This window comes from Pinus tabuliformis, chromosome X (assembly GCF_031772625.1).
Source record: "Pinus tabuliformis cultivar Carrire ecotype Pingquan chromosome X, CPIR1, whole genome shotgun sequence".
NCBI classification, from domain to species: Eukaryota; Viridiplantae; Streptophyta; class Pinopsida; order Pinales; family Pinaceae; genus Pinus; species Pinus tabuliformis.
In genome coordinates, this window is record NC_142308.1 from 299902284 (window position 1) to 299915429 (window position 13146).

Sequence of the window (13146 nt, forward strand, 5' to 3'; positions counted from 1 at the left end):
GTTTTTATGCTCAACACTTCTATCTGAAATGATAAGTAATAGGTATAGATCTCATTAAATCATTTATTAATGAAATTAAGTCATTCCTTGATGTTTCTAACAAGTCAAAGCACACATTTAGCAAGCTACATGGTTTCAATTATAAATTGATAGAATGTGGTGAAATATTAGGACAAATTTTACTATATCTACTTATATTTATAGCTTATACTAAAGTTATGTACCATATAATCATAATGCACTTCATTTTTTAATAATTCAAAAGCGTCTTCACCTCAAAATATTTGGTTCTACATATCTCCAATATTGCTTATAAAAAGATGGTTTATAAGCATGGAAAAAGACACTGGAAAAGATAATGTTCAAATATGTGGAACTTTGTGTGGATATGATACGTGGCAGGTTTACAAAGGATGAACTTATTCATATTGCATTGTATGCCTGCAAATGAATGTCAGTTCCTTGGAGGTGGTTATCAAGCATTTCCTCCATCTCTCCAGTGAGAAGGTTGAATGGGCTCAAGCTCAAGCAAAGGCATCTAAGATTTCTCTTGATGTTGAGGACTTAGAGGCAGAGAAGATGCTAGAGGACTTGATGCTTAGTTATTTCAGTGGAGAGAAAAGGAACGACAAGTCTGATCGGGAATTGGTTACCCCATGGTTTAAGTTTCTTTGGGAAACCTACAGGACCATACTTGAAATACTTAGTGAATCATAACAATTCAAAGTTGGAAGCATAATATGCGGTGAGTGCATATTAACTAGTGTTGGAATAGATGGAACAATTTCTTAATTTGTATAATTTTATAGTAATGGTTGTTAACATGTATTCCACTTAATTCTTTCACTAACAACTCCAAATAGCCTGCCCCAATCCCAGCAGTGGATGCACTGACATTGATTGATCCTGAGCTATCTTGTTTTAGGAGCTTTAAATGTTTGTCTATGGCAAGTATGGCAGATTTTGTTCTATATATTTTGTTTCAATGACAGAGTATATATTTTGTTTCAATGACAGAGACACATGTTGCACTCCTTCTAGCATGTGTAGTGGATATAACATCTAATGATTACATAAAGGAAAAATATTGTGTTGCTTTTTAGTTACCTGTTAAAAAGTGTTTTGAATAAGGTCTTTATTCTAGTATGGCTAACTACAATCCTAATTGGATTGACAGATGACTGCACATTGAGCCTTTCAGTTTTGTTTGTAATATAAATGGACAATAAAGTTTCGTTGGCTTAGTGAAATAATAAACAAACATCTTGTGAATTTCAATAAGTACAGGGATCCAAGAGACAGTCCTGACCTGAATCTCCGTGAGAGTTGGTAGCTTTAACTTTATACAAGGTTTGAACAACTGAAGGTTGCAACTGAGCTTGAGCGCTCGCAGATTGGTGAGCTAAAAATTTTATTTGTAATATATTTTTTCCTTATGCTATTTCTTATGACGGGTGGAATATGATATGTAGGAATATTTTCACTCTATAGAAGATATTGAAGGCCTTATGTGTATGGTCAAGATTCTGAAGAATACTCCTAAACCTCAAATGATGGAAATGTGCTATTCAAAGTTTAAAAAGATATTTTGGATATTAGAAAGTCATTTGTATCATTCTTATGCATGGTACAAGCTCTATGTCCTACAAAAAATCTACAATAAATATTGAGCATTGAAGGATTTACAGCTGATGGCATAATCTGGATTGTTGGTTTCCATTTCTATTATGCCTTATGATCACAAACATGGGGCTCACCATTTTGAACTAGAGAATGAGAAGGAAAGAAGTTTGAGAATGGCCAGTCTTTTGGGATTTAGTTTGGATTCTAAAATGGATACTGGAGAAGTGGTAAGTTATTTCAATGAAAGGGCTTACGTTCATCTGTCACTGTTTGATATGTTTGCATTTGTATAGGTTTTTCTAGTATAAATATTATATTTTATGCTTATTTCAAGGAGTTTTCTTCCAATGTCTAATAATAATATGTTTTTTTCGCAATTTTCATGCTCAACACTTCTATCTGAAATGGTAAGTAATAGGTATAGAACTCATTAAGTCATTTATTGAAGAAATTAATTCCTTCCTTGATTTCGCTGAAAAGTCAGAGCACACATATATTCTTCTAAGCACTTTTTATGCTTGTACAGTTTTTTGTTTTAGCAAGCTACATGGTTTCAATTATAACTAGATAGAATAGTTTATACTAAAGTTCTATACCATATAATCATAATGCGCTTCATTTTTTAATAATTCAAAAGCGTCTTCACCTCAAACTTTTTGGTTCTATGTATCTCCATTATTTCTTATAAAAAAATGGTTTATGTTAATTGTTGCCTTCAAATATAAGTTAACATTTGAGGATATGTGAATATAAGTTAATCGTACTGACTTTAAAGGCTCTTTGGGTTCATGAAAAGAAACTGGAAACATCTACTTATGTGGGTAACTTGTGTCTTTATTATATTTTAGGTTTCCAAAGGTGTCATGACATATGTTCTGCAAGAAGTGAAAAAATTGTATCATCTATTGGAAAATGATTTCCACCCTTTAGGTATTGCTGATAAAGTTCAATCACTGCTAGTAAGGCTCTCTAAGCTTAGTGACAAATTGTCTTCATCTTCTTTGGTCCCAGAAGTGCAATCAGAGCAACACATTCCTTCTTTATAAAGGCTAAGTACTTTGAAAGTGTTACAGTAGGTGATGGGATTTAATTCCTACTTTCTTTCCATGCTTTCTATTATTCTGTGGTGTGACTACTTGTGATTTGTAAATGTGGCCTACTTTTAGAGTTACACAACTTACAAAATATGATGGAGAATTTAATTATTAATTTGTTAGGTTCATTTATCTCTACTATTTTATGCCATATGGTGTTACAATCTTGGATTTGGTATACTTCTTACACTTTTTGTGTTAAAGTGTATACATTTTCTTGTGTCTTCTAAAAGTAGAATTCTTGAAACCATGCTTTCAACTAGAATTGCGCAACAGGAAAGCATGGTTTTAATTAATGGAGTTTTCCATGTGCCTATAGAGCTAGAATCTCCTCCTCACATCAACTGTAAAATTATTGAAGCTCTGATACCACAATAATGGTAGAAGTGTCTTTAGTCATGTAATTTTATTAATAAGAAAAAACAATTACATCTGGAATTTTGCAAGAGTTTACACCTGAACAACCAAACACTCTTGCAATGAGCTATTTATAAGCTCAATGTCCTAACTACCTCTAATTATGGATAACTTATAAAATAACAAGTGTCCACTTACAATAAAATCTATTAAAACAACTTACTAACAATTCTCCTAAATTAGAGACTAAGATATGATAGATTTGTAGAGTCATATCTTGTTACAACAATATACTAATTCTAAATGTCTAAATTAAATAATTAAATATTCTAGATTAATAATTATTAATTTAATATATTAAATTAATAATTATTTTATTCTAACTTTATAACCTATGATAATATTTATTTTGGATCATTTAACATTCCCCCCTATGATCCAAAAATACATTACAATAGATACCAAGTTCATCCCTAAACTTAGTAAATTTTATTCTGCCTAGAGGTTTCGTGAAAATGTCGAAGAACTGATCTTCTGAAGGACAATAAATTGGCTTCAGGACATCTTTGACAATGAGAGATATGATATGATGATACTTCGTGTCCACATGCTTTGTCTTTGAATGAAAAATTGGGTTCTTGGCAAGCTTGATGGTTGACTGGTTGTCAATGAATAATGACGTAGCTTCTGCCTAAGAAATGCCCAAGTCCTGCAAAATTCTGTGCAACCAAACGATTTCACATGTTGCTTCCCATGTTGAAATGTACTCTGCTTCTGCTGAAGAAGTGGCCACTATAGCTTGTTTCTTATAACTCCGAGACACTGCTGCTAACCCCATGTTCATTAAATAACCTAATGTTGATGCTCAATCATCAATACTTCTAGCAAAGTCGGCATCTGAAAATCCACCAACTACAAAGTTTTTAGTCTTTCTGTAAAGAAGACCAAAATATTTTGTTCCTTGGATATATCGAAGAACTCTTTTGGTGGCATTCCTGTTGATGTCTCATGGTTCCTGCATAAAATGGAAAAGAATACTAACTTCATAAGATAGATGAGGGTGAGTATTTGTCAAATAAATCAAGCTGACAATCAACTGTCTATAAGTAGTGTTGTCCACCATGTCCCCCCTTCAAATTTAAGTTTAAAGTTTTGCTCCACGGGGGTAAGAATGGGCTTGCAATCCTGCATTCCAAATCGTTGAAGAACCTCTACTGCATACTTACTTTGAGAAATGAAAATATGATGTGGACATTGGAAGACTTCAACTCCAAGAAAGTAATAAAGTAATCCAAAATCTGTCTTCTTAAAACCTGCATGTAACTCTATTTTCACCTATGCAATATGATCATGATTGTTTCTGGTAATGATCAAATCATCTACATACATAATAAGAATCACCAGATATTTACCTCGTTGTTGCACATATAAAGTATCATCAGATTCACTTCGTTGAAAACCAACTTTCCTAAGGTATTCATCCATTTTTGCATACCATGCTGAGGGAGCTTGTTTCAACCCATATAAAGCCTTGATCAATTTGCAAATTTTATGCTCCTGCCCTTCAATTTAAAAACCTAGTGGTTCTATCATATATACTTCTTCCTGTAAATCCCCATTGAGAAAAGCACTTTTTACATCCATTTGATGAACTTTCCATCCTTTTTGAGCAGCGAATGCAACTGTTAATCGGATGGTGTTCCATTTATCTATTGGAGAAAAAGTTTCATCATAATCAATGCCTTCCTGCTGCACAAAACCTTTATCGACAAGTCTTGCTTTATACTTTTCAAGTTCTCCCTTTTGGTTGTACTTAATTCTGTAAACCTATTTTCATCCTATGGGTTTAACATTTTGAGGACAATCAAAAAGTTTCCAAATGTTCTTATCAATTACTTCTTAATATTATTCAATCATAGCCTGTTGCCATTCTTTATGTTTTACTGATTCATTTTATGTGGAAGGTTAAATAAAATCATTTGCTATCAATGCAAAATTTCCTTCACTTCTGTCAGACTTCCTTATTCCTATTTTATTCTACGCATCAGGCCTTACATCTTTCAAAAGTTGTATTGCCCATTTTGGTAGTTGATGCTCACTTGTTTGAGATTCTGAAAAGTCACCATCATTGTAAAGAGGATTAATGTAAACTGATGTTCGTTAATCAGTTGAAGACTCTGGAGGTGGAGAATCATTGTCTGAAGAATCACTGCTACTTGGAGATGCGAATGAACTGCTAGAAGATCCCGATGGTGTTGTTGAAGTAGATGGATTGGATGAATCATCTTCAGATGAAGGGAAATCAAGTTCATACCAATTTGGTGAATTTGGTTGACTTTGTGTATTTCCTTTTCTTTGACTACCTTTAGTTTCTAACTTTTGAAGAGTACTTTCAATTTTTTCAGCACTCTTACTCTATGTTTCATCAAAAATTACATCCCTACTCACAATAAATTTTCCATTGGTTAAAATATGGTACCCTTTCTTCTCATTAGAATACCCAATCATTATGCATTTCAAACTTCTAGAGTCAAGCTTAGTTCTTTTTTCTTTTGGAACTACGGCATAACATATTGATCCAAAAACTCTAAGATGTTTAACTCGAGGTTTGAAACAAAACCAAGCTTCATAAGGTGTGATTCCATCTAAAGAAGCAGTTGGAGATCTGTCTCGTAAGTTGACATCTGTATGAATTGCTTCTGCCCAATATGTTGAACTTAACTTTTTGAAAGTTAACATAGATATCGCCATTCCAAAAAAGGTGCCATTCATTCTTTCTACTACTCCATTTTGTTGTCGAGCGTAAACATTTGTAAGATGTCTTCTTATGCCATTATCGCTGCAATAAGTTTTGAATTAATTTAATGTGAATTCTCCCACATTACATCTCCTCAGAGTGCCTATATTTTCTTTGACTTCATTTTCAACAAGTTGGCAAAAAATTTTAAACTTTTCAAATGATTCTGACTTGTGCTTCAAGAAATAAACCCAATTCATTCTACTGAAATCATCAGTGAATAGTAAGAAATATTTGCAACCACTGAATGAAGGTTGTAGTGGTCCACAAACATCACTGTGAATTAGTTACATCAACCTGTCTGCACGCCATGAACTTGTTGGAAAACTTTCTCAACTTTGTTTTCCATAAATGCAAGCTTCACATTTTGCATTTTCATTTTTGAAAGTTGGAAGTCCCTTAACCATCCCTTGTTTTTATCAATTGAGAAAGACTATCAAAATTTAAATGTCCATATCTTACATGCCACAATATTATAGGTGAAATCCCGATAGTCATTGTCCCTGCAAAGTCAGAATGCCTTGGAATAATTGTCCCTTTCATCCTTAATAATTTTCCATCATCATAATCTATCATCACTATTTGCAAGCTCTGTTTGACTGAATTAATTTTAACTAAGCCATATTCCATAATTATCTCATGTCCTGCTTGTCGAATTGTGACTAAAGATTACAAATTTTTCTTAAAAGTTGGTACATACCATACATTTGAAATCATTTTTTCTCCAATGCCAAGGAGAAAAACTTTAACTACACGTTTTCCATAAGGAGTGTGTTTTGTATAATCTGCAAGAAATATGGAATTAAGATGACAATCCTGAAAATTCAAAAAGAAGTCTCGTCAACAAGTCATGTGCTGAGTTGCTCCTGAATCCAAGATCCAAGCATCTTCATAATCACTTTTAACATAGGAGGAAAGTTGTAATGTCGATGAAGAAGTAAATACATATTTTGAACCATAATCATCTTGATCATTTGCAAATTGTGCTGAGTGCTGATGAAACTTGGGGATTTTACCAATAGAAGTTCAACCATATTTAGCATAATGTCCAACTTTGTTACATCTTCGACACACAATTTGACTTAAGTCTCTTCCTCTTCCTAGAGACTTTCCTCTTCCTCTACTTTGACTTCTGTTTTGAGGTTGTCCTCTACCTTGATTATTATTTCCTCTTCCTTGAAAATTGCCTCTTCCTTGACTATTTCCTCTGCCTTGAAAATTACTCCGGCCTGAACTGTTGCCACTATTAAAGTTGTTTCCTCTGCTTTGGCTTCGACCTCTACTTTGTACATTATGTGCTGCTTGATTCTGATTGAAATTCCCCCTGTCTCTGTTTCTAGAACTGTCAGTTGATGATTTACTAGTGTTGGCCTCTATGAAAAAGACATCTTCTACAACTTTCTTTTTCTTCCCAAAGGTTTTATCATGTTGGGTCAACATTTCGCAGAGCTCATCAAAGTTTAGCTTCTCTAACTTTCCAGTTAATTGTAGAGTTTCCAAAAAATGTGTGTAGGAAGAAGGAAGTCCAACAATTAAAGTTGTGACCATAGAACTAGCATCTACTTCTTGAAAACCAACATTAACAATTTCCTGCCTAATATTCTTAAGTCTGAAGTTGTACTCATGAACATCACCTCCTTTAGTCAATTTTTGTTGCAACAATTTTAATTGTAGATCAACTTTCTTTGATTCAGCCTGAGTATCAAAAAAGTATTTAAAAATTTGCAAAGCAGACCATGCATTTGTAGCATTTGCTATATGGACATGCATTTCATCATTAATAGAAGATTTAATGAGAGCTAATGCTTTGGTATTCTTAACTTTCCATTTTGCTAGTGCAGTGGCATCTGTGGGTTTATTTGGCTTAATATCTCCATCGCGTATATCATGCCAAAGTTTATTATAGATGCAAGTGCTTTCAATGATATATTGCCATGTTTTGTAAGATTTTGTGCCTACAATTTTGTTGGAATCAGAAAATAAATTAATCAACTTTGACATTGTAGTGTTGCAGCTTCACACCAAGAATTAGGCTCAGAAAAAAGTATCAAGATGGGCAAGACAACATGCAACACACTACGTAAAAAAATGTTCTATCAAGGCTTGGCCTTGACCCTCATATAGTCATTGAAATAGGAGAAAAATGGCTGAGCTTTTCACTTGGCTCTAGTCAAGTTCTCAAATATTTACAACGTAACTTTCGAAATTTGACTTTTACAATGCTCTTGCATATCCTGATAAAAAAATGTCACCCCCTCTCAAAGTAAAATTATTTTGAGCTACAATGCGATGAACCAAAATTAACAAATTTTAAATAAAAAAATCACTTCATTGAGAAATTACCCAACTCACCTTATTTCTCCAAAAAAAAACTTCATTGCCCCATTACAAAAAAATACTTTTCTCTCCATAAAGTCATGTAATTCTAGAACCCAAACTTAAGCAATTCTTACAAAAGATTGTGCCATGTACCATAGGAACTATGAAGTGGAAATGTGAAACATTAGCAGGAGAATACAACTATCGGGCGTGCAGAGACACGCTGAATAAAATACCAAATATAACAAGAAAATCATTATTCTATAACGTTTTCTTTTCTGTCATTGTTTTCATTTAGGGCAATGTCGGTACTGATTGTCTGGCTGCCTCATGGAGTACGCCTCCTAGCAATCAATTTGAAAAGATATGCAGTCCTTATCATATTATTTCTTGCACCCATATTCACGTTCTTGTAAAATCTTAGAACTCATTCGCCCATAGTGAAAGTCGACGAATGCAGGCATGTAAATTTGAGAACATTTCTAGAGCATTCGATCCACATGTCCCTGAAGCATGTAAGGGGGCTGTTCAAGACTCCTAACATCATAAAGAAGTATTTCTAGGGTCTTTTGTTGCAGGAAAAAGCATGTGAAATTCCAGGTATCTGAGGATGGTTTTCAGATGACTTTCGCTATGAGCCACTCCACTACATTCACACCAGTATAGTGGCCAGATTCAATGGTAAGTGTACAGGAGTTTGACTGGCGCAGATAAAGGATACATATCCAATTTTCGACTCCACAATTAGCTAAAATATCCAAATCTCTGAAGTAAATCGTCTGATAGAGCCGTGGTCATGTCCAGAAAAGATCATGTCTACTATGATGCTAGAGTCTATCAAACCACAATACCCCACAGACGAATCCTTGGAAGCAGTGGAAAATCTACAATTGAATTCCTGCAACCCAAAAATGTCATTGGAGTGAAACTTGTCCACCACTGCTACAATTGGAGTGTTTTCGAAGTGGGGCACTTGGTATGAACCCAAGCTCTATATCTCATAGCCATAGGCTTGGGCCAATGCTATTTTACTAGACATACCTGGAAATGGGAGAACAACAATGGAATAGTTACTAGATTTTATCATGCTAGAAAGGATAAAAAATAATAATATAAACCGCACACGATTAAGGAGTGTTTGTTTTCGGCTTTTCAATGCCTTTGACACACGTTATGTTTGTCGAGAATTATATATACTTTGATTCTACCTCATGATATTGTGTTTTATTACAAAATGTGAGAGCAGGTTGTATGCTAGGATTATCTAATTGCACAACAGTGTAAATCTTTCTAGCAGTTTATATGTAGGACGCTGTCATCTGTTCCTTTTTCTTTCACATGATTGTTTTCAATTTGGCTCAAGCTTTAAAAATTGTTAAAAAAAACCAAAAAGTAGGTACCAAATATTAACTGACCAATTTAATGGAGTTCCCCATGTGCCTGTAGAGCTGGAATCTCCTCCTCACATTAGCTACAACATTACTGAAGCTCAGATACCACAATAATGGCGGAAGTGTCCTTAGAAACGTAACTTTATTAATAAGAAAAAACAATTACATATGGAATTTTGCAAGAGTTTACACCCGAACAACCAAACAATCTTGCAATGAGCTATTTATAAGCTCAATGTCCTAAATACCTCTAATTATGGATCACTTATACAATAACAAGTGTCCACTTACAATAAAATCTATTCAAACAACTTACTAACAATTCTCCTAAATTAGAGCCTAAGATATGCCACATTTGTAGACTCATATCTTGTTACAACAATATACTAATTCTAAATGTCTTCGTTAAATAATTAAATATTGTATATTAATAATTAATAATTTGATATCTTAAATTAATAATTATTTTATTCTAACCTTATAACCTATGATAATATATATTTTGGGTCATCTAACAGTTTTCTAAAGTTAAGCCTTGCATGTTCGAGGTATCACAAGTGTATCAAACAATGAAAATCACAGTCCTGTCAAGGATAATACCATTTTCTGATTTTTTTGTTATAAAGAGGCTTAGTGTGGATGATATGACATACAATTTTGTATGGTTGAAGATTGACCATTTAAAAGGAATTGTATAGTTTAGCAGTCACGTGAAGTAATACAATTTTCAGATGTTCAATATTTTTGTATAAAAACAATGTCTACTAATTTTGAGGATTTGGCTTTTGTGCATGGAGGCTTTTTTAGAGTGTGCATAATATAAGCTCGTCAGTGAATTTATTTATGCAATATTTTGAATTAGAACAATCCATATATCATAATCTTATTGAATTGTCTGAACAATCCATATATCAGGGCTATGAATTGCAGTAGGAGGGGCTCAATACCTTAAGCACTATTATTAACTTACCATAGGAAGATGCCATAGAAGTTTAGATCATTTCTTCATCTTATGATGGCAATCAAATAGGTAGTCTCAGGTTTTGGTTTGCATATAGTGAAGGCCTAAAGTAAATACTTTGAATTTAATAGAATTTTCTTTTCCCTTAAGCATGTTTTTTCATGTTGATATTATCTGAAAGACATGTCTTTTCATCAATTAATATTATCCCATATAAACTGCTTCATAGAAAACTCTACTGCTCAATAGCATATAATAATGAATTTTATCTTTATTAAATGTTTCAAACTAATAATTAAGTATATTCATTCATGATAAGATAATATAGGTTTATTAGTGTCCAATGAATGACCAAAGGTAGGTCAACGAGACTGCTCAGTGAAAAAGTGGCAACACAGAGTGGGAGTGCAAAGGTCAGTATCTGAGCATAACTAACACAACACCAAAAAGAATAAATACAATGCTCTAAATGGGCCAAAATTCTCTAAATGCCCACTATCAAATGAAGGAGAGGGTGTTCTCCTTTGAAGTTGAAAGGGAATATCTCTTACCATTTGGAGACCAAAAGGAAAGAAACATTGTATAGATGACTAGCCAAAGGAGATGGATCTAGTCTGGGGATGTGTCTCTCTTTGGAAGAGGTGGCCCTCTGCCATGTGGTGGTAGGAGGGGGTTTCCTACCAATCTAGCATGAACAAAAACTCCACGTGGGTCTCACTGCAGGGGGTTAAGTTGTCTCTCAAACTGGAATGGTTCTGCAATTTTCCTAGGAAGAAAACTGTGATCCTCCTAGTAGTGTCCTATCAAGGGGGGGTGGGGGGAGGGCAGGAGAATGTGAGTTGTGGACCTAACAACCTCTCCCAAGTATAAGGTTTGGCATCACTAGGCTAGGCACCAACAAAAGGTGGAGAGGGAGTTATGGCACTCCCTAAATATAATAGATGTGACCATGTATCTCATTGGAATAGGGACACCTAAAAATGCAGTGCTCCCCTGTCTCTATCTCCTATATATGGCATATCCAACATAACTTATCCTCTTGTGACATTTGGTGCTCAGCTTCCACCTGAAGCTTATCAGTGCACACTCAAAACTAGCCTAAGGGGATCCTAATTCCATGCATAAAGTGTCAAAGAGTGTAAGCGGATCAACACTATAAAGCTGTCTCTAAGAGCCAACAAGTGCTCTACATAAAAGGAAATTTTGGGTCTGAAATCCCCAAGATGGTAATCCAAGTGACCTAGATATACTACTTATACATATCCTCCTGGATAATCCCATCCATCTCTTGCTTATTAGAGAAAAAGTGACCAGGAGCATCCAAAGTGTGTTTGAATGGGGGAAGATGATCTATCAATACAATGATGGATCAAAAGAAATAAGAAACTTCTAAATACTAGCACTATGCTCTCCCAAAAGGGGGCCAATTGCGCAATGGCCTCCAAAGATAAATAAGAAATATATGGGTACTAGTCTCTACCTACTATTGACTAAATATCTAAAGTGGATAAAACAACTCTACCAATCTAAACATAGTCTAGATCTAGAAAGGGTTTATTGCAAACTATGTATGGATGATGGACTAGGGGATCATCCTCTTGCATTTGATGATGCAACACAATAAGTGGGCATGTACTCAAGGTCACTATAACCTAACCAAAGGCCCAATCTAACCTGAGTAAGCTTGACCTCCATACCTCTGAACCATATAAAACTATAAGTGTCAAATTGGAATCCATGAGGTCTTGTCTGGGTGATATGCCCTAAAAATGGTGTTGGAAACATTTTCTTGTTTATAAGAGAAAGGCATCCATACCCCTTATTCACTCAAGGTTGGAGATCCTCCCTCAAACCAAACTTAAAACCTAAAAAATAAGCCCCTATATATGTGTATGTGTTAGTAATCTCAACCTCCACCCCTCTAAAGTAAGAATGGAATCTAGAGCCCGAAAGGGTTTATTGAAAACTATGTATGGATGATGAACTAGGGGATCATCCTCTTGAATTTGATGTTTCAACATACTAGGTGGTTTTTACATTTTTCCTGATGTTTCCATTTTTGGGTTCATGTTTCCAGTAGTACCTATTTCAGAAACTTCAAGACGCTTCGGCGTTTTGTGCAACATAGTAGTACCTATTTCTCCCCAGCGGAGTCGCCAATTTGTCACACGGAATCTGTCAAGGGTGCGGACACGACTGACCTTCCTAGAAGTCTAAGACATTCTAATGACAAACAAGACAAAATGGAGTGATCTTTCTCTAAATACACCTTTTACAACATGAAAACTACAAGTGTTTAGGCTTACCTTATTCCAAAACGCTGTTGTTGAAGTCCGTTCTTGACGATCCGGATGAGCTCCTCCTTCAAGTCAATTCCTGCAACCACAAACAATCAAACAATTACCAAGCACTTGCATTTCATATAATAAAACATATATTCAACATGCAGACCAAGGAACACATGAAATAACTCATTAACACAAGCTATTGAGAAAAATAAACCAGTTTGTATTAATAACGAAACAAAGAAACTCTTACAACCTGGCCTTGGTGTTGTGCAAGTTCCTCCCAGGGTCCATCAAGGGTTTTCCTCTACTTTGACAA

The 13146-nt window shown here is 34.6% G+C and overlaps 1 pseudogene; it reads left to right on the plus strand.

Annotated features, from left to right (window-relative positions):
• The first annotated feature begins 28 nt into the window (after window positions 1–28).
• LOC149139591 (eukaryotic translation initiation factor 3 subunit A-like) lies at window positions 29–10279 on the plus strand (annotated as a pseudogene).
• The last annotated feature ends 2867 nt before the right edge of the window (window positions 10280–13146 follow it).